Below are 23,226 nucleotides of genomic sequence, written 5' to 3' on the forward strand. Positions count from 1 at the left end.
AAGGGAAAATCTGAATCATGATAGTTATTTTCCTTTTTTTTTTAATGAGACAGTCTTGCCATTAAACAGCAGTCAGGGATTTCGATTTAAGAGTAAATGGGACAGAATCAGATGCAAAACAATACTTTTTAGGCACCGAAAAAGCTTTCAGAAAAACTGCTCCACTTCTAGATCAAACTGCAAAGCTGTGGAAAAGAAAAAATAAACTACATTGTGAAGATAACAAGCTAACTATTCAACATTACAAAATGGCTGATCATGGAAGCACAAACACAGATTTGCATAGCGCTCAATGCCAGAGTTACTGCAGGTAAAACAAGCAATGGTTCTTTTACAAGCGAAAGTCACCTTTTGACTTAAAATAAGATCTTTTCAAAAATAAATTGAAAATATATTCGAATAATGATGGCCCATTGCCAATTACTGACAAATTTCAGGCCTTTGGATTACTAATTTCCTTTAATTGGATTACTGATCAGCCATTTCATCTACCTGAGGTAAAGAGTAATTCCCTTTCATTCACTGGAGTTATGGTTAATAACTTTCAAAACCAAAGACTGAATAGATTGTCATCAGCTCAGATGAATATGGGCAAGCACGGTGGTGCAGTGTTAGCGCTGCTGCCTCACAGTAAGGAGACCTGGGTTTGCTTCCCGGGTCCTCCCTGCATGTAGTATCCATGTTCTCCCCGTGTTTGCATGGGTTTTATCCCACAGTCCAAAGACATGTATGTTAGGTGCATTGGCGATCCTAAATTGTGCTTGTTATTGTGTGTAATTGTGATTATTTTTTCTCTAGCCGTCTGGAGTTTTTTTGTTTTTTCTGTCCCCCCTGGCCATTGAACCTTACTCTTATTCGATGTTAATGTTGATTTATTTTGTTTTATAAGTGTGTCTTTCATTTTTCTATTCTTTAATATGTAAAGCACTTTGAGCTACTGTTTGTATGAAAATGTGCTATATAAATAAATGTTGTTGTTGTTGTTGTGTGAGTGAGTTCCCTTTTTTGGGCTGGCGCCCTGCCCGGAGATTTGTTCCTGCCTTGCACCCTGTGCTGGCTGGGATTGGCTCCAGCAGACCCTGTGTTAGGATATAGGGGGTTGGAAAATGACTGACTGACTGACATATGAATATTGATTTCTGCATCAATATGCTATTGAGTGAAAATTTGGAAGAAATAGCAGGAATCCATGGATCCATACTGTTTTTTGTCAATGGTACAGGCTTATGGCAGCAGTGTAATGGTGCAGGGAGTATTTTCTTAGCAGACATGAGGCCTCTTAGTACCATTTTTTTTTTTTGAATCTCACATTGTATCTAACCATGTGGATTATGTTATAGGTATAGTATACCCTTTTTCAAATGGGTATGTCCATTACACGATGTCACAAAATATCATCTTGCGCTATTGAAAAATCATCATCTTATACTATTTTCAAGAACATAACAGTGATTTAAGTTTACACTGAAAGGTCCTTACCGGAGCATAAATACCTAGGAACAGCCTAAGAGCGTAATAACATTATTTCATAATGGATTAAAAAGCTGCCTATTCTATGCTTGTACTTTCTTTGTTCAAGAATTTGAGATCAGAACATACTATATTTTTATTATTGTTTCTGGGTTTATTTTAGTAATAAATCTGCATTGTTTGGATGCTACAGAAATTGATTAGAAAACCATAGATTTTCTGAGAGAATAAGCATGCATCTTTGCAAAATTTTAATTTGAAGGGCTTTTGTGTTCATTTTGAAAAAAAAGATTGTTTGTGGCAATACGCAGATGAATAGTCTTTTTGAAGAGTCAGTAATTAGGGACAATAATAAAAAGCTAAAAGAAAGTTTAGGAAAATTGACAATGTTTGATTGTGTATATTTGAAATGTGGAAGCTGCTGAGAGATTTGTATACATGCATTCAAAAGTTAATATTGGTGTGTCAGATATTAATATACAACTATAAAGAGAGTTCCGGGGAATTCCAAAACCGAACAGTGTGCCAACCTGATGTTGGCAGAAAGTCAAAGACAAGCTCCTCCTACTGCTTCTATGCATCTGTATATTGACATGCAGAAAGTGTGGCAGACCTCAGAGGGGGTTTTATATTGCTGGGGAATTCCAGCTGCCAGAGGCAGGCTAGCTATATTGTGAGTTTTGGGAAGAGGGTTGGGCTGTTGTTTGAGCTCTTACCACCATAGACTAAAGGTTTTTCTTGCAAGGGTTCCTGATGTTCTTGCAATTTGGTTTATTTTTATTTGCTTGGCTTTCTTGTCAATAATATGCTGCAGCAGTAATGTGTGGGCCAAATTAATCAAAATTAGTTTTTCTCTTTTTGGTTTTGGTATGGAGGTACAACTTATGCAGTAACCAGACCTACTGGGCCAGAATGTCTTTATGCTTTCTTTCATTTGCATGAAAGGCATTTATAGGAACTATGCATGCTGTTCTTATTACATTATTATTATGTTGTCAAGAGGTTTTATGGCATACTTTTAGGTGAGAGTGTTTTGGAATGGTTTTTAAACATGACTGTATTTTTTACTTTTTCTTTTAACTATGTTCTTGTAATTGAATAGATGATTCAATTAATATTTTCATATAAAAATTGCATGAAACAGGTGCATGTTAATGATTGAGTTTTTGTGGAAACAATTGTGCATACATTAAATTATAAGAGGATAATTCCATACCCACCTTTAACAGTTTGCGACAAAAGTAGAATGGAGATCAAAACTAAATACCAAATTTGCTCTAAGGAGGAGTCCAAAACTTCTCATTGTATCTGTAGAACATTCTGTCTGTAATAAGTGATAGTAAACTGGAGACATAATTTACTACCGTTTACAGACAGGCATAAAAAGAGAGAGAGAGACAGCTTCAGGTGCTAGGCCATTACTAAGGTAAACTTATCAGTAACTTATAAAATAATAAATTGGTTTTATTCCTGGCCCGTTAAATTAATATCTGAAATATAGCAATCTTCTTGATCAGTAACCACTACTGTATAAATACATTCTCCAGAACAGATGTTTAAAAGGTCAAGGATACCAGAGTAGTAACATCATTTTTTGACAGAAAAATTTTAGTGAGTCAGATTAGTTGACTGACTCCATATTGATTGAATTGACACGGCTATTGACTGTAAGAGACAGGGCAGAGGTGTATTCTTTAGTGGAGTTCAAATCTTCTTGGCTAGAGGCAGAAGAGAAAAAGTGTTTGTAACTGTCCAATCTGCATCCCCTTCCCAATTTGCGCTTCATATGCACAGAACTTTGATGCTTGCATACTTTATATTACACTTTATGGCACAGCTCAATCTATACTGTGGAAGCAGATATGCAACTCATTGTATTTTAACTTTAGGGCTATGTTAGTCTATCTTAATTATAATATTATGAACAATTTCATTGTTTTGCAAAGATTCATTACATGTAAATTGTTAATTGCTGGATTAAGCATGCTATGTTCTTTGCTGTAAGCTTAATTATTTGTAATTAAGGTTCTTAAGGCTTAAGAACTAGAGAATCATTTTTGTCTTGCTTATCTAACTGACTTTGCCTCTATTGTTAAACTGTTTCTAGTTGTTACAAATAGCATATTAGATATTTTACAGGACTTTCTAATTTTATTACAAAGTGTTTGTTATTAACACTGATACTTGTGTAAAGACATTATGTATACAAAAATTTATATATACCCCCAATGTCTAGAAACTGTTATTTTTAAGTAAAAATCTTAACATTTTGTCCTCTGGAATTGTGATGATGGTTTTCTATTCTTGTGTTATGATGAATGTACACTACAAGTTTCCTCTAAAGTTGTTTATTGATAAAGAATGTACAAATAAAAATATTACATTGTGGTAGCCCATGATTAAACATTTCAGTTTATGGTTATTGCCCCGTTATTTTTATGTCTAATAAATATACAGTACATCAGCACTGTCTATGGTGTGATCTTGTTACCCTGTCCTCTAATTTGAATGTTTTCTTCTTCACCCAAATTGGTTAGTGTCTTAAATGTGACAGAAATGTGAATACATGTACAAAGAAATAAAATACACTGTATTTTTGATTGAATAAGTAAATGTCATGCATAAAAATAAAATTCAACAATGTGAGTACACAGTGTTTATTAAGAAAATATTTTAACAGGTTAATAGAGTTAAGTGAGTAGAACATCAATAAGCATATTGTATAATGTATAACCATGTGTAACTATGACACAAATAAAATGAAAAATTTAGTACAATTTTGTAAAAATTTAGTTATGTTAACATTATAGTTATTAAGTTAAAGGAAATAAGTATATTTATATACTTTTGACTTAGAATTGTTGAGAATGTTGTCAAATTTATGAACACAAAATGAATGTTCAACTCCACAAAACTGAGGTGATTTTACTTTAGGTTTAACGATAATAAAATGTAGCAATTAAAAATAATACTCAGAACCAATGGGTTTTATCGTCCTTCAATATACCAATATACTGTATGCTGGATGCCACTGCATAAAAATGGAAAAATAAAACAGAGGAAGAACAGTGGTTATTGCCTAGTGCAAATCTTGCAATTGTATGCACTACAAATTAGCTGTTACAGCCATGGAAGTAGGAATTAAGGAAAGGTTCAGATTATAAAAGTGGGTTTGTATAGGTTTTTTGAAAACCTCTGCATTTGTAGCCTGCTCGTATATCACTGTTGGCAAAGCATTCCAGATTTTGGCATTAAAGTGTAGTTCTTTTGTGCATGGCTTTCAGATTAAGAAACAAACCAGTGCTTTAGGATCCAAGATTAAAATGAGGAATGTAAGGGGACAGACACATCAAGCTATAGACATGGACTAGTTTGATCAATGTCACAAATATAATTAAAAATACAATAAGCTACATTTCTCAGGAAAACTTTGCAAAGACGAAGTAGATCAAGATCTGAAATTAACTTGGAGAACTCTGGATGTGCTTTGCAATAAGACTACCCTCTACTCCAACATATAACACAACTGTACTTCTTCAGTCTCTGCCCTATTACCTGGCCAAACTCTCTCACCTCACTAGAACAGTTAAAAAAGATAAACACAATGAAAAAATAATTTTCATGTAATTAGTTCAAACATTAACTATTTCAGGGCAGATGTTGACTTTTGTGGACAGCAGTAGTTGAGGGCAGATGTCGACTTAAGTCAATATTCAGGGGCAGAGGGTGATAATTAGCTGTACATAATGGTAAAACTCACTGTTACGTTGTAGGTAGACTCTCTTCGCTAAGAGGGCTGTTAGACTTGTTAACTTGACATTGAATCCCTGCATGTAAATTTGTGAATTTACATACTGTAAAGGCTCATGGAGTGTCATTTGTAATAAATATTATGTTGAGTTATGTGTGAAACCATTGCTTTGTATGCTTTTTTAAAAAACAAGGTTTTTGGGAAAATATTCACCCTTGGAGAAAAAAAAAATAATTGGCCCTAAAGGAGTTCGGTGTACTCTGAACCAGCAACAAATAACTGTTCTTGCTCCTTTCACCATAGACCCTATAGAGCTGCCAAGGGCATGCATGATAAACTCCTCAACAATAAGACATGAGAGAAAAAAAAATTATTTGTATGTAATTAGACATCACATTATAAATGTAGCTATACATAAGTTGTAACACAGTATCTACAGTACAGGTAATATCCAATTACAGTTTTAGTGAACAGGGATGCTACGTTAAACTAAAATGTAAAAGTCGAAAATAAAGCACAGTAATTTAAGAAAATACTTGTTTTAGATTGAAACATGGAACAATACCCCAGTTTTGTTACTGTTAGTATTTACAGGCAATAAGAAATATTATAACTGTTAACTGTGTTTGTGAAGTTTCACACTATTCCTCTAATTTTAAAAAGTCAATGTTGCTTACAGGACAGAATAAGGAAATACATATTATCATATTCAAGCCAGCAGAACACTATAGATCCACTGGAGCACTGTAAGTAAAAATATATTGGAAATTCAATCAGAATTGTGTGCAAATTTCTGATTAAACAAACAACCTCAGTAGTCTTATCAGTATGAATAGCACATCCAAGATGAACTACACACAAGTCCTAGTACTGAATACCATCTAGCTGCCAAACAGACACAGGCATAGCAGTTTTAGATTAGGATGAATACCTGTTATTAAGACAGCAGCAGATTGAGCACAACGAGCAAAGTATAAAAGCAAGCAAGTGGAAAAATGCAGTGAGTACTTGTTTTATTATTTTGGGAGTGTCCAACAGGCAGAGGAGAGGTATAGTTAATATCACGACATTCAGAATAAAAAGCCAGACAACAGCTGACGAGATTGTCACAGTATCAGGTCAGTGTCTGCACAAATCTGTCCACTTTTTTCTTCTTTACAGATGCAGAAATATTTTAATAAAGGTGCCATGAATATTTGTAATTATAGCTCATTGTTTTAGGCATTTGTCAAACTAACAGTCACATAAGACAGAGACTAATTGTGGGACAGGGCATGTTGGCCGTCGAAGTTCTTTAAAGTTTTGGCTTTTAATAAAAGGAATCTTAACTTTCATAATTCTATCTTCCATTTGCTTTATTGAGAAGGTCTTAACATTAAACAGCAGTCATGGATCTCAGGTGTAAGAGAGAATGAGACAGAATTAAATGCAGAAAATTTAAGTAAATTCAAATTATATTCAAATAGTAACGTTCGATCTGACAACCCTACTTACTATGTAAAAATCTGAAATTTCATTCGGCTGCTTTTATTGAAAAGTAAGCTATGTTGTCTTTTAAAAAAGAAAGATTATAAACAGGGAAGTCAAAGTGAGATATGACAATATAATTATAAGGTTTATAATTAGTTTACATCGGGTGTTACAGACTCAAATCAAATGTATGTTTTTATATTATTATAGTAATAATAATAATATGAGCTCACTACTCAAAACATGGAGTCCTGGGGCTTGGACCGGCAGCCTTTGGGTTATAAGGCAGCAGCTCACACCTCTGCACCATCCAGGAATATGTCGATTGCCATTTGAGCTTGGGTTTGTAACTCATTGACGGGAATATATATATTGAATGATTTTTTTTTGTTTACTTTGGTTATATTCTTGAACTAGCAAAATACCCACGCTTCGCAGCGGAGAAGTAGTGTGTTAAAGAAGTTATGAAAAAGAAAAGGAAACATTTTAAAAATAACGTAACATGATTGTCAATGTAATTGTTTTGTCACTGTTATGAGTGTTGCTGTCATATATATATATATATATATATATACACACACACATATAAACATATATACATATACATATAAACATATCTACATGTACACATATCTACACGTACACATATTTATATATATATACATATATACACATCTACATATATATACATATATATAGACATATACATATATACACATACATACATACATACACACACACACATATAGTATACACACATACACATATATACAGATCTACATATATATATACATATCTACATATATATATATATATATATATATATATATATATATATATATATATACTGTATATAGCAAAATCCCCGCGTATACCACGTTGTCAGTTCAGCACTCCGGTTGTAATATGACCAAGCTGTGCACTGAGATTACTTTTGAGAATGCAACGTATAGTTTTGTCAGGAGGAAAGCAATGTTGCCTCAAATCAATGGCAACCTTTTGTGGGGTGTGTCCCTGAGACTTATTAATTGTCATCGCGAAGCAGAGCCTTACTGGAAATTTGAGGCATTTGAATTGAAATGGGAGATCAGAGGGTATAACAGTGATGCAAGGAATACATTCAGAGTGTGGCGCTCTGCTGTTTTTTTGTGTAGCTGCATTCACACAGCTTCTCCGCTGCTTTATAAACGAACGCCATATAAGGCCGTCGTTTCTCCTTTCTTCGCGGTTCTGTACTGTTTTATTGTTCGTTTATTACGATTCTTATAGTTATTGTGTAGCTATTCAAGACTTACTGTACTGTTCAGGTACCCATTACCTTTATTTAATCCGCGGCTTGTACGCTATTTTTTTGTTCGTTTATCATGATTAGAGATATTTATTGATTCCCTTCTTTAGCTGACTGCCTGCTCATATAAGGCGCTCCGCTGTCTTTTTGTGAAGCAGCCTTTACACAACTTTTCCGCTGTTTTATAAACGAACGACATATAAAGCCATCCTCTTTCCTGGCTTTGCCAAGGAGGCTGCATTTTTATTTAATCCACGGGTTCTGCGCGTTTTATTGTTCGTTTATTACGATTATTATAGTTCTGTTTATATATCACGTTGTCAGTTCAGCACTCTGGTTGTAATATGACGAAGCTGCGCAAGCTCATTCTTGAGAATGTAACGTATAGTTGTCCAGGAGAAAAGCAATCTTGCCTGAAATCAATGGCAACATTTTGTTGGGTCTGTCCCTGAGACTTCTTACTTCTCATCGTGAAGCAGAGCCTTACTGGAAATTGGAGGCATCTAAATTGAAATGGGAGATCAGAGGGTGTAACGGGGATGCGAGGAATACATTGAGTGTGGAGAAACTCTAGAGACAGCGTGTGTATTAACTTGTGGATTTTTCTGTGAATATTTGGTGGCAGTTGCTTCCGCAAGACTGTGCTGTGGAGAGCTGTGGAGAGCTGTGGAGCTCAGTTTGGAAAACATTCTTTTTTCACCTTGTCAATTGTGTAATGCATTTTTTGAACAGGTTTGATGCATGGAAATGATCACTCATACTGCGGTCAGTCAGTTCATGTGAGCTGCTCTCTTGTGTGATGTTGCTATGTCCACGGCTGTATTTAATGTTAGCTAAGACCCGGCACTTAAAAGTTTCTCGCTACAGCAATTTTAACTCCGTTACAAAGTAATACAAAGTCTCGTTTATACCTCGTGTCTTCTCATTAAACTTGTATCTGGCGAATAAAGTATTCAGCGTTTTTCTTCAGCGCTTTGGGAGCTCTTCCTTCTTTTCCATGTACTGCGGTCACAGTCAGTTCACGTGATTACGTGGGAGGCGTGATGATGTCACATGCAGCTCCGTCTCCCACGTCCATCGAGCTAACGTCCATTACAGTATATGGAGAAAAATAGGTTCCAGTTATGACCATTACGCGTAGAATTTCAAAATGAAACCTGCCTAACTTTTGTAAGTAAGCTGTAAGGAATGAGCTTGCCAAATTTCAGCCTTCTACCTACACGGGAAGTTGGAGAATTAGAGTCAGTGAGTGAGGGCTTTGCCTTTTATTAGTATAGATAAAAGCGCATGTGTTTATTAGATATTTGGACTAAAGTCTTCACGCATTATACACTTCACGTCATTATTAGTATAATATTGAAAAAGTTTCTACTTTAGGAAATGTGTTTAGCATTTCTTGCCTCACATATCCTTTCATCCTACACTTACCCAGATCTTTGTAGGCACGGAAAACACACCTGAAATGCATGTATTCCAAATAACGATATACTGTATTATTTACCTTATACAACTCCAGAGCACGTCTCATTCAGATAAGGACCCTTGGCTTGAGCTGGGAGAACTTTTTACCGAATTGAGTTCTGGCAAGGGGGTCTGAATCGGACAGCCGGCTGATTGTGCTGATCAACACATGTAGAAAACAAAAGACGCTGATGCAGAGAGGCGCAAAACAATTTAAGGTGGACCAGGATTATGGGTTTTTTCGCAAGCTTCAGGGGTTCTAGTGTTAAGGAAAGTAGTGAGTACATACTTAAAACCTTCATGGATATTTTAGGAAGTAACTGCACACTGGAGAAATTCCAAAGGTCTAGAAAATGGCAAATATATTATCCTTGTACATAAAAAGTAACTATAGCTTAATGTCCATCAAAGGTAAATTAATGGAAGGAATTATTAACAATAAGATTGAGCAACACATAGAAAGAACAGAAGTCAACATAGGTTCAGATGAGCGAAGTCATGTTTCACATATTTGCTGGAATTTTATGAGGAATCAACAAAATGATACAATCATTAGGGCCCTATGATTTCCGCAATGAAGAAAACATGGACGGAATTACGGAATTAATGCATAAAAACGGATTTTGGATTTAAAAATGGAAATGTATGGAATTTAGGGACTGAAGGGGTGACTGTTACAGATATTCCCAATAAAATAAATGATTGAGTAATCTGTAGTTCTATCATTCTGATACTATTTTCTAGTTTGTTTTTCAAGTGAACGCAATTCTTCGTAGAAATTCAGTTGTGCATATATCTGTGCGTGTGTTTCCTATATTGTTTCTTGTTAAAGGCAACTGAATTAGCTAGCATTACAAGACAGAAATGTCATAGCAAGCAGTATCAGATACCCTAACTGCGTAGAGAAAACTAAGAAACATAAGTTTAACTGCAAAATTGAGGGTGACTTTTACGAATCGGAACAAAAACTTTTCTGCAGGTTTTGCCAGCATACCATAGACTGGACATGAAAACATACTTGCAATGACCACATCAGATCTAAAACCCATCTAAAGAACAAGGAGAAATTAAGATCAAAAAGTGTGCTCCTTCAGGTAACAATAGTGGAAATAACAAAATCATCAGATGCAAGACGTCAATTTGTGGAGGACTTTGTGGGCCATGCAAGTCAGACATACTACTTGAAAAAATGACAAAGATGCATCCTTTCCGTATTAAGTATTATAAACAAGGAGGGGGACTGCCAGAAAATGAGAGCAGTCTTCATCAAACTCATTTGCCCTGTGTCTTTGAACAACATATCGAAAGATTTTTGGCAATAAAATTTATGTTGTAGTTGATGAAACCTCTGATAGCCAACACCGCATAGTTCTCAACATAGTGATATGTGAGTAAACATTTGGCTGTATAGTAATTCTTTTATGTAGGCAGTTCTAATTGTACATAAAATTATATTTAACCGATATTAACAGTCTTCCATGTAGAAAATGTTATTGGTGAATGGCACTGGTTGTTTCTGAATTTAATAAATATTTAGCCTAATGGTAACGAGGCACGCACGGTCCACATTTGACTCTAATGTTGTAAACTTGACACCTACAAACCTGGGCAGAAGAGCAGGCTTCTAATCAGATGCAATGAGCCCTTAAAAGCATGTCTTTCTTTTTTTTCTGTTTAATTCCCGGATTCAGCGTCTTGCAGATTAGTTTGCTTTTGCTTTATAATTATTTTAAGATGTGCAGTACATAAAGCTACAGATGTATTGATGCACATTTTAAATTTGTAAACATTTAAGGTTTAAAAATCATTAGAAATAATTTACATAATCACAATTACAGGTACTGAAGACCAGTACTTTTTGGCAGATGTTACCTTTATGGAGATCTGCAACTTTTCTACATTTTCACAGGCAGCACTTCAGTTCCTTCACAACAACCAGCTGCATCTTAATTACATTTTAGCATTGGTTACAGACAATGCATCATGCTGTCTGAAAACATACCAGGAAGTTTTAAAAGGGGTTATGCCTAACAGTGTACATTCAGCCTGCTTGTGACATGTCATCAGTTTGATGGGAGAGACCTGGCAGCATTATAAATTCTTTAATGAGGCTGCATCACTAGTGATGTGGGTAAAGTCTTCCTTCGAAGCCTGTCCAGGAACCCCCAAGTGGAATAGCTGGTTCAAATCAGTAGGGGTACCCATCCATCCATCCATCCATTTTCCAACCCACTGAATCCAAACACAGGGTCACGGGGGTCTTGCTGGAGCCAATCCCAGCCAACACAGGGCAGGAACCAATCCCAGGCAGGGTGTCAACCCATTGCAGGACACACACAAACACCAAGTACACACTAGGGCCAATTTAGAATCGCCAATCCACCTAGCCTGCATGTCTTTGGACTGTGGGAGGAAACCCACGCAGACAACATGCAAACTCCACACAGGGAGGACCTGGAAAGCGAACCCAGGTCTCCTAACTGCGAGGCAGCAGCGCTACCACTGTGCCACCGTGCCGCCCTTTTCCATTGGAAAGTTAAAAGATGCATTTCCAAGGCATACACTGATGTTCAGGTTGAGTACAACAGTAAAGGAAAAAAGCTTACAGCACCCGGGGTTCCCAGGTGGTCTCCCATCCAAGTACTGGCCGAGCCCGTGCATGTTTAACTTCTGAGATCAGACGAGATCGGGCGCTTTCACACTGGTATGGCCGTAAGCAGTAGGCTGAGAACACATCAGCTCAGGCTGTAACAAATATCCTAAAAGTGAAGTTAACCTTCATCTCAGAAGGATGCATCAAATTATACAGCTCTTACAATTCTGTAGGGCACTTGCTGTCCTACTGCAGTCTCCGCACACAGCATCATGGAGGATCTGAGCTCCTGCCTGATGGATGGAACTGCAAAATAAGGTTCAGTTTTGCTAGTGTGCTGTTTGATTAAAAGGAATGTAAAGTGCCATTTCATTATTATTTGTTTTGTTGTAGCTGTTGCTACTTATAGAAAAAAGAAAAAAAAGTAAAAAAAAAAAAAAAACCCAGAATTAAATGGATTCCATAGGGCCCTAAATTATAGTCATTCATACAGTATGATGTTATTTGTCTTGACTTTCAGAAAGCATTTGATAAGGTCTCACCTAACAGGATGGGTGTCAAACTGAAGGAGGTGGGAGTTCAGGTTGTAGTGTGTAGAATGATGTAGAATTGGCTAAAACACAGGAAGCAGAAAGTGATTGTGCTTTATCAGTATCCTACAAGAGATGTTAATGTTTATAATATATATAAATGACTTGGATTGGAATATAAATAACAGGTTGATTACGTTTGCAGGTAGAATCCGTTGAGTCATTACAGAGGGACTTGGAAATACAGTATATGTGGTAAATGAAATTTATTGTAAGTAAATGTAAAATATTACATATAGTAAGTAAAACTATTAGATTTGAGTATGAGTGGTCTGAAAATTGATACTACACATTATGAGAAGTATTTAGGAGCATACAGTTCTAAAACAGTTTGCTGCTTTCCCACCAATAAACCTTGGATTACCAGTAACATCAAGAAGCTCCTTAACCAAAAAAACAAGGCTTACAGGGTTGGTGATAGGGAAAAGCTTAATCCGGTATAGCACAACCTGAAGAGGCACTTAAAGCTGGCAAAAGGAACTGTAAAAGAAAATTGGAGAAGAGGCTTCAACACAACAATATCACAGAGGTGTGGAGGAGAATGAAAACCATTACTGGCTATAAAGAGAAGAGGAGTCAGGCAACAGCAGGTGATGAGGACAAGGCCAATAAGTTTAACCTGTTTTATAACAGGTTTGACATAGTGTCCAGCACTGGCTTGGTGTCACAGAATAGGCCCTTTGTTCCCTCTCCCACCATTGCAGAGGCAGATTTTGCTCCTCATCGTTGCTACACCCCTGACATTGTTGCTGCAACATCTGCTACACCAGGTTCACAGCAGATAAGGTGAGGGTGCAGCTGAGGGAGGGTATGCTCTGGAAAGGCAGCTGGTCTGGATGGTGTGTGTCCCAGACAGTTATAAGAAGTGTACAGATCAAATTGTGAAGCCTCTATAGATTTTGTACCACCTGAGTTTTCACTGTAGGAGGGTCCCAACTCTGTGTCTAACAACATGTCTTGTGCTGGTTCCCAAAGTTGGGTGGCCAACTGAAATAAAGGACTACAGACCCCTGACCCTCACATCACAGATCATGAAGACACTGGAGTGGCTGCTTCTGCATCACATCATACGACAACGTCCAGCATGCACTGGATCCCCTACACTTTGAGTACCAGGAACACACTGGTGTTAAGGGTGCAGTCCTCTACATGTTACACCAGACTAACTGCTTTTTGGGTGAACCTAGTGTTCATGTGAGGATTATGTTTTTTGATTTTTCAAGTGCATTCAACACTATCCAACCCTCCATTCTTAAAGATAAACTGGACAGGATGGGTGAGGATTCCACCTTCACCTCCAGGACTTATAACTACCTGACCAGACGACTTCAATTTGTCAAACTGGGAAACTGAGTCTCCAGAACAGTAGTGAGCAACACTGGGGCCCTGCAAGGGACCGTTCTGGCCCCATTCCTGTTCACATTATACACAGCAGACTTTCAGTATAAGTCAGACTTTTGCCACATTCAGAAGTACTCTTTTGATATGGCTATTGTGGTGTGTATAAGGAATGGGTTGGAAGGGGAATATAGGGATCTGATTGGAGCTTTGTGTGACTGGAACAACTGAGAACTAAGAACTGACTGGTTCTGAACACAACGAAGACCAAAGAGATGGTTGTGGATTTCCATAGGTCTGAGATCCCCTTACAGACGGTTAACATCCAAGGGGAGGATATTGAGGTGGTGCAGAATGGAATAGTCTATGAACACAGATATCCTCTACAGGAAGGTGCAGAGTGGGCTCTTTTTCCTCAGAAGACTAAGATCATTCAGTGTATGTAATGAAATGGTGTCTTTGTTCTATCAGACAGTTCTTGCCAGTGTCCTCTTCTTTGCTGCCATGTGTTGGGGAGGCAGTATGACAGATAAGAACATGAAGAGGCTGGACAAGCTGGTGAAAAATGCAGACTCGGTGGCATTGGTGGCACAAAGATATATGAGGAGGAAAGTGCAGGCCATCCTTGACAATAGCAGTCACCCTCCACAGCATTTTGGCATGTCAGAAATGTAAACGTACCAGTGGTCTTCTCTCACTGTGCTGTAGAATAGAACACTTTAGAAGATCATTTGTTCCTACTGCTGTTGAGATTTTATAACTCTTGTCAACGCAAGTGATTCATGACCTGGTCACCACACTACCTTCTGACATAGTAACAATTAACCATTTGTAGTTTTTACTATTTATTTATTTGCTAGCGAAATACCCGTGCTTCGCAGCGGAGAAGTAGTGTGTTAAAGAAGTAATGAAAAAGAAAAGGAAACATTTTGAAAATAACGTAACATGATTGTCAATGTAATTGCTTTGCCACTGTTATGAGTGTTGCTGTCATATATACGAGGTGTGGCAGAAAACTAATGAGACTGATTTTTTATTTACCAAAGTTTTTATTTTTTTCAAACATCAATGTATCCCCTTCAAAGTAGTTCCCTTGGGCAGCTACACACCGATGGAGACTTTGTTCCCACTGTTGGTAGCAGCGCTGGAAGTCTTCAGCCGGTATGATCTTCAGCATGTCCGTTACACTCTTTTGGATGTTTTCTAAAGTCCCGAAATGACGTCCTTTGAGGACATTTTTCAGTTTAGGAAAAAGTCACACAGACTGAGGTCAGTTGAATAAGGGGGCTGGGGAACCACAGGAATGCCTTTTGAGGTCAAAAATTCTGACCTTTCGCATGTGCAAATGTTTAGTCAAAATTTGATTAACGGTAAATCTGTTCAAATTTAATTGTTCACTCAACATTCTTAATGTTAAACGACGGTCTGATCTCACAAGAGTGTTCACACGTTTGATGTTTTCATTGGTTTTCGAAGTTGAAGTCCTCCCTGAACGGTGTTCATCTTCAACGTGTTTTCTGTCTTCCAAAAATGATTTGTGCCAGCGAAAAACTTGAGCTCGGGATAAAGAATGTTCCTCATAGGCCTGTTTTAACTTTTCAAACGTCATACTTGCCGTTTAATGGCACAACATTGCTCCAAATTCCGCTGTTCCATTTTGCGTGACGCACAACCAAAAACACAACTGCGCTAATAGCAGTCACAAAAATCACGTAGTTTACGGAAGGAGTTGAAACTCGCACTGAGCTATGGGAGGAAACTGATATACATATACTTTGTATATATTAGGGGTGGGACTCGATTAAAAAAATTAATCTAATTGATTAGAGGCTGTGTAATAATTAATCTTGATTAATCGTATGTAATCACACATGAAAATTTGCCCCAAATCGCAAATGCTTTTTTTAATTTAAAAGGGTTTTAGTGGGCGACAGAATCAAATAATAGACATGGACATGAATACTGTAAACTCAAGCTCTTTTAATTTTTGAAAAAAAAGCTTTTAAACTGCATTTCAATTCAAAACAGAAACAAAAATATCATCCCTGGCTAAAATTGGGCAGACTTAAAAATAAAGTGGTATTTTAAGTACTTTAAGTACATTTTCAGAATGGTATTGTCTTTAAATAATAAGAAAAATTTCAACATAAAGTCCAGTTTTTCTTCTTAAAAAAATAAGGCAGAAACATAAAAGGTAATTTGACCAGCTTCACCTTTAAACTCTGAGTAACCTTAGCCAAAATTATTTTGTACACTAGCAAAATACCCGCGCTTCGCAGCGGCGAAGTACTGCCTTAAAATTTTTATTAAGAAGAAAATTAAACCCTTTAATACTTAGGGAAAATATACCAATAATTATTTGTTAAGGATCTCTTTGTATACCACATTGTCAGTTCAGCCCTCCAGTTGTAATATGAACAAGCTGTGCGCTGAGCTTACTCTTAAGCATGCAACGTACAGTTGGCCATGTGAACAATAATCCTGTTTCAAATCTCACAGCTTGGATTGCTGCTGTCATAATCGGTTTGAGTTTCATGGTTTGTTTCAATTACGACAGTATTTGTAGGACGTGTTGAAGAGACATTCGGCATCTGTCAAGCATTGTAAGTATACAACCAGTTTCATCGATAAATTCACATCCAGCTTTTGAGAGTTTAAACGTTCATAAACATCAAAGTGTCCACTACTGAAATCGTCACCTGTCAATCTAAGATGTTTAAGAGGCATTGGCGGTTGCCCAAAGGTGTAAAATATTTGGCCATTTCGGTACACTTGAAAGTGACAACCGAACAATTCAGCGGCAGCCATCAACTCACATGCAGATGCATAGGTGAAGGGCTTAAGCATTTCACTCTTCTAGTGCTCCTGTGTAGTATAATTATCTCCTGTACCGTCATCAGTCCACACCTTGAACTTGTCGCAGTCATTCAATACATTAGACACAATGTTCCTCCGGATATCAAGAGTGAGCCTGATATGGCCGTGCAATATGTAACAAAGTGAATGGAAAAGGTAGGTGCCATCTCCGGGCATGGAAACCACTCGGTAAGTGACAGTTCTTTGATCGATGGTGATCACCTCGATAGACATGTTAATGGGGGTACGGTTGGAACGATAAAGGAAATGGGTACCTGAGCAATGTAAAGTAAGTATAAAATACCTACACAATAACTGTAATCGTAATAAATGAACAATAAAACAGCGGAGAAGCCGTGGATTAAATAAAAAGGCTATAGTTATCAGCATGGAGACGTGAATCCCGTGGCGAAGCAAGGAAGGGAATGTAGAGACTGGAGCGACAGACAGCCTTAAATTAGGTAGGCAGCCAACAACGTGGGAGGCGTTGGGATGGGGGACCCAATGCCGCCCCACACAGTGATCGAGCTGCAGGTTATGGACGTATATATGTACGTAAGTAGGATTCAATTAGCGTTGGGAACCCGCGTACCAAACTTCTTGAAGATGGGCCCATAAGTAACAAAGACCGTTGAAAAGTTCAATATGGCGGCCAACAGTGGCATCATACCACCGAAATAAGTACCAAATTTCAGCCTTCTATCTACACGGGAAGTAGGAGAATTAGTGACGTTGGAAAGTTGAATATGGCGGCTGACAGTGGCGTCATACCACCGAAATAAGTATGTACATTGGTTTCGGTTAGCGCAGGGAAGCCGCCTACCAAATTTCGTGAAGATTGGGCCATGACTAAGAAAGTTCAATATGGCGGACGTTGTTGACCGGTTTGACTGTTACGCGTAGAAACCTGCTTAACTTTTGTAAGTAAGCTGTAAGGAATGAGCCTGCCAAATTCCACCCTTCTACCTACACGGGAAGTTGGAGAATTAGTGACGTTTGGAAAATTCAATATGGCGGCTGACAGTGGCGTCATACCACCGAAATAAGTATGTATATCGGTTTTGGTTAGCGCAGGGAAGCCACCTACCAAATTTCGTGAAGATGGAGCCATAAATAAGAAAGTTCAACATGGCGGACTTTGTCGACCGTTATGACCGTTACGTGTAGAATTTCGAAATGAAACTTGCTTAACTTTTGTAAGTAAGCTGTAAGGAATAAACCTGACAAATTTCAGCCTTCTACCTACACGGGAAGTTGGAGAATTAGTGATTAGTCAGTGAGTCATTCAGTCAGTCAGTGAGGGCTTTGCTTTTTAGAGAGGGATCGGTGTAGCATATAGATGATGGCATCCTCCGCTCCCACCTTCTCCTGGTATGCGAACTGCAGAGGGTCGAGGGCGTGTATATACTGTATATATCAGACTGATGCTGAGTGTGTACTTTACATTTCAATGTGTTCCTTGGGTGACATCTGTTTGCAGTTTTTACATTCTCCTTATGTTTGTATGTATTTTTCCCAGATACTGTGTTTCCATCTACATCTAAAGAAGAATATGTTAGACATACTGCTGACTTTAAATTGACCTGACAAGCAAGTTTCTGTTTCTATTCGTTGGAGTACTGTCTCTTCCAGGGATGGTTTCTGCTTTGTGCCTGCTACTATGATAATCCATAGTTTGGTTCCATTTGGCCCTGAAATGGAAAGTTTAAGTTTGAAAAAATTGTTGATGTGGAAAATGTTAGGCTTAAAATATTTTTTGTTGTGTATGTATAATTTGTTATATGCAAATAATTACTGTAAACATTAATTGTGAAAGTTTAGTGTATTTTTTTTTGCTTTATAAGTTGTGATGGTTCAGGGTAAACCCACTTGCTTCACACAATACCATACATACTAGTTTTGCTTCATATTTTGAGGTTAAGTGGGTTTTTGATATACAGTATTGGTGAACGTATGCTTAATTGTACTTACTAGTAGGAGAAAAAAATAAGTAAAGGTCTAGGAACTTGTTCATTAATAAATTGCATTTCCTTCAAAGTGAATTCAAGAGAGAAAGACAATACTGCATTTATTCTATTACAAAGTTTTAATTGTTATTATCATTAACAGTGTCAAAACAAGGTAAATGAATAGTCCACTGAAAAATTATATATTTTTCATGTTACTTACCCTACGTAATTGGTAGTGATGGCTGAGATTCATGCAGAACAATAGAAAACAATGTATGATATAATAGAACCCAATGATGACCAGTTCTATGCTATGGCAAACAATGTGAAAAACGTTTTTGGAAGAAAGAAGAAATTCTAACTTTATTTATGTCATATAATTCACTTGTCCATTATGCAGCTGGATGCTCAAAACATCCAAAACACATACATTTTTTGCTAAAATATAGATAGATAGTTAGATACTTTATTAATCCCAAGGGGAAATTCACATAATCCAGCAGCAGTATACTGATACAAAAAACAATATTAAATTAAATAGTAATAAAAATACATGTAAAAGCAGACAATAACTTTAAATAATGTTAGCATTTACTCCCCCGGATGGAATTGAAGAGTCGCATAGTGTGGGGGAGGAACGATCTCCTCAGTCTGTCAGTGGAGCAAGACAGTGACAAAAGTCTGTCACTGAAGCTACTCCTCTGCCTGGAAATGACACAGATGTTAAACAGTCCAACTTTATTCCTATAATAAAGCCTGCCTTCTTAACAAGTTTGTCCAGGCGTGAGGCGTCTTTCATCTTTATGCTGCCTCCCCAGCACGCCACCGCGTAGAAGAGGGCACTTGCAACAACCGTCTGGTAGAACATCTGCAGCATCTTATTGCAGATGTTGAAGGATGCCAACCTTCTAAGAAAGTATAGTCGGCTCTGACCTTTCTTACATAGAGCATCAGTATTTGCAGTCCAGTCCAATTTGTCATCCAGCTGCACTCCCAGATATTTATAGGTCTGCCCCCTCTATATTAATAGTTACTTCTTGAAAAATCAGTATGCACCATAAATAATGATTTTTTGAATTGAAGATCTTCCTCTCCCCTTCATTCACTGGTCCAGAGTCCTGCCTTCAAATCAAAAAACACAGTATTATGGAGATCTCTTTCTGATTTCTTATTTCATTGGACGTGTTTGAAATCGCTTGCTGTTGTACAGCACTGGTCGCTATTGCTTTCTATTATATCATAATAATTTTTCCCTCATTAGGCATGAAAACATACAAACTACATGAGGTATTTAACATATTAAAAAAATTACAATTTTTGGGTGGATTATACCTTTAAGTTTCAAAGCCTTGTTATGCATCTCTTAGGAAAAGTTACATTAACTCCAAACTTTTATTTTGTGATACTCTTTTTCTAGGTCCATTCATGATTCAGTGGTAACATTCTAATTACACCTGAAAGCTCACCTTTCTCTTACACTTAAAAGAAAAAAAAAAGTTAACATATTAATTACTGACTATTTTATACATTGCTGATTCCGCTCAGCTGTCTAACCATATGTCCTCAACTTACCTCTCATTAACATATACACATTGTTTTTAAATGGATTTATGTTGAATTTTGTTTTATTGTTTGTCAAACTTGGCTTCTTGAAACTTAATTTATTATATACAGTAAATATTAATCAGTGCAGTGATTTGATTTGGTGCATGAAGTGAGTTGTGGAAAGTGTGGGCATTATATGACTGGAATCGTGTTTGGGGTTCATGGTGGTGGAGCATGATTTTGGGCACATGGTGGTACACACCTGGTTGTATGGTGTAAAAGTGTCCAGGAAAGGCACTTTAACCTCTTATGTGGCCTGAACTGTTCGCCTTGATTCATGCATATGTCCTGCAAAACTACCTATTCAGTATTTTCTCAGCATAGATAAAGGCCAAATGTAAAGCTACGATTTCTCAACACTGGCCAAAGGTAATTACCTCAATTTCCATATATATCAGGGGCTAAAAGTCATTCCGCTCAAATCAGCAATCTTCATTTTAGGTGGCTGTGGCTTTGGTTGTTGCAGCCTTTGGCCTCTTAAACCAGGCGTGATGGCTTGGGAGTGAAGAGGTAGTCTGTAGAGTTGTCTTCTCTTTGGCAGTTATTTCTTTCTCTCCTCATTGTCTTGGCAATGACATCTTTCTGTCAGTGCCTTTTTAAAAACCTTTGAATGTATAGAGTCTTGCTGACTGTCTCTTATCACAATAAAACCCTGCCTTATGTAAGATTTTGCATCACTCAAAATTTGGACATCCAATAAGTTGTCATGGTCTGTTGATTGTTGATTAAGTTACTTTTGGCATATTCATCTTGAATGCCTAAGTCTCTATTTTAAATTTTTTTACAAGCATGCACACACTGGTTACTTCATCTAAACTTAAATCTATATGTTCTAATAAACAATGACACTGTTTAACATTTTATACTTATTTACCCAGAATTCCTGTCTATTTTGCATACACCCCAGAATTTTATCTACTTCTAAAATTTGACAATCTTGGGGAACTACCTCATGAATATTAATAATTAGCTTATGAAGTCATTTCTACCTGCTTACCCTTTCAGGTAAAGAACATTCCCCACATGAGTTGTGAGCCACAACATAAGAGTTGTTATCTAAATAATTCTAAAATAAAAAGACCAAAATAAAACGCACAAATATTATGAGTCATATTTAGCATACTTTAAGAGCTCAATTTTCCAACAGCATTATAATGCCCATCCTGATGAAGGTATTCTTCAGACGTTTCCCTCAACTGAACAAAGAAGATTTTACTGTCTCAAACTAGGGTTGCACTGCATGCTGGTATTGAAAGCCGTTTTTTTTTTAATGGTATGGTAGCAGCAGTTAAGTACTTTTGGTACTGTAAGTAAACAGTACGTTTAAATGACTTGCCAGCCATCTGACTCCATATTTGCTGAATCAACTTGGCTGAGTGTGGTCCTTCATAAAGACGGCAACAAAATTGCCAGATGCACCCAAAAGAAACGTATTTGCCAGAGTGTGTAACAGGTTGTGGACTAGAGTACATTGACCACTGCTGCTCAGTGTCCTACTAACCGATGTTCATTTGCTGGAGAGCAAGCTGAACAACATCAGAGCAAGGAAAAAGTTCCAGCAAAACATTTAGAACAGAACATCTTTATAACATATTTTGCCTCACAAAAATCTGGCTAACTCCAATGGCACTGGACCGTGCGATTCGATCTGCTGAATCACTCTACTGTAAGTTTACTGTATGGACAGAACAGAGGAGTCCAGCAAATCGAATGATAGATGTGTGTGTCTAATGGTCAGCAGCAACTGGTGTGATAGCAGGAATGTAACTGTCTATATAATAGACAGCTACTGCATCCCCACTCTGGAGCTGGTGATTATTAATTTTAGACCATGTTGTCTTCCTTTGGAGTTTACTTCAGTCATTGTTAAAGCGGAGTACATTCCGCCTCAAGCAGACACAGACTTTGCCCAGAGAAACTATATGAAACATTCAGTCACCACCAGAATGATAACCTGGATACATCCCACATTGTGGCTTGTCTAATAAAGGTAATACAAACATTTTATCAACATTTTACATATTATACAACAGTGGACAAGTCTATTGACCATTCCTATACTTCTTTTACAGATGGCTATAAGGCAAAGACTTTACCTCTATTTTTGAAAATCTGACCATGCCGTCATCTTTCTTATGCTCCGGTACAAATAAATGATAAGGCAGGAAGTTTCATTCATGTGTGAAGTTACACATTGTACCGACAAGTCAGAGGCCATTCTCTAGGATGTGTTGAGTGTTGTAAACTAGGAGATGTTCAGACTCTGATGACGACATCATTTTCAGAAGCTGCAACAAGTTATATTTGATTTCTCAAAAATTAAATGGGGCTTACCCAAAGCAAAAACTTTTGGTGGACAAAACCATTTGCCCTGCATTGAACACTTGCACTACTGCATACAACTCAGGACTCTTGTCCAGGAATATGGATGATTACAAAGCTGCCTCATACAATCTATGGAAGGGCAGTGAAAGCTACTAAGTGACGATATGGGGAGAAACTGAAATGGCAGCCTAGGTGCATGTAGCAAGGATGTGCAGACATTAAGTGAGTGCTGACACCTCTCTGGCAGACAAGCTTAATAATTTCTAAGGAAGCTTTGATGTGAATGCCATTAACAGCACATCTTAGGCAGGAGAACCACACAGACAGGAAACAACACTTACTTTGTCCCTGTCACATCCATCCTGCCTGAATGACTATTGTCCTGTCACACTAACACTCGTAGCAATGAAGTGCCTCGAGAAGTTAGTCAAAAATCACACATGCTCCTGTCTGCCAAAAGAATTGGATCCATTACAGTTCACATAGAACCACAAAGCATGCCATGAGTTTAATTTTTCTTACAGTATTAG

General features: G+C 37.3%; 1 protein-coding gene and 1 non-coding gene across 3 annotated transcripts in view; one reads left to right on the forward strand and one right to left on the reverse strand.

Moving 5' to 3' along the window:
• Nucleotides 1–23,226, forward strand: part of tp63 (tumor protein p63) — a 181,424-nt gene that overhangs the window by 65,882 nt on the left and 92,316 nt on the right. The gene's annotated exons all lie outside the window — the stretch shown is intronic.
• On the reverse strand, nucleotides 12,040–12,158 carry LOC120519924. Its single transcript, XR_005631703.1, has one exon. It is a non-coding gene; the product is annotated as a 5S ribosomal RNA (ribosomal RNA).

Source organism: Polypterus senegalus, chromosome 1, assembly GCF_016835505.1.
Source record: "Polypterus senegalus isolate Bchr_013 chromosome 1, ASM1683550v1, whole genome shotgun sequence".
Lineage (NCBI taxonomy): Eukaryota > Metazoa > Chordata > Cladistia > Polypteriformes > Polypteridae > Polypterus > Polypterus senegalus.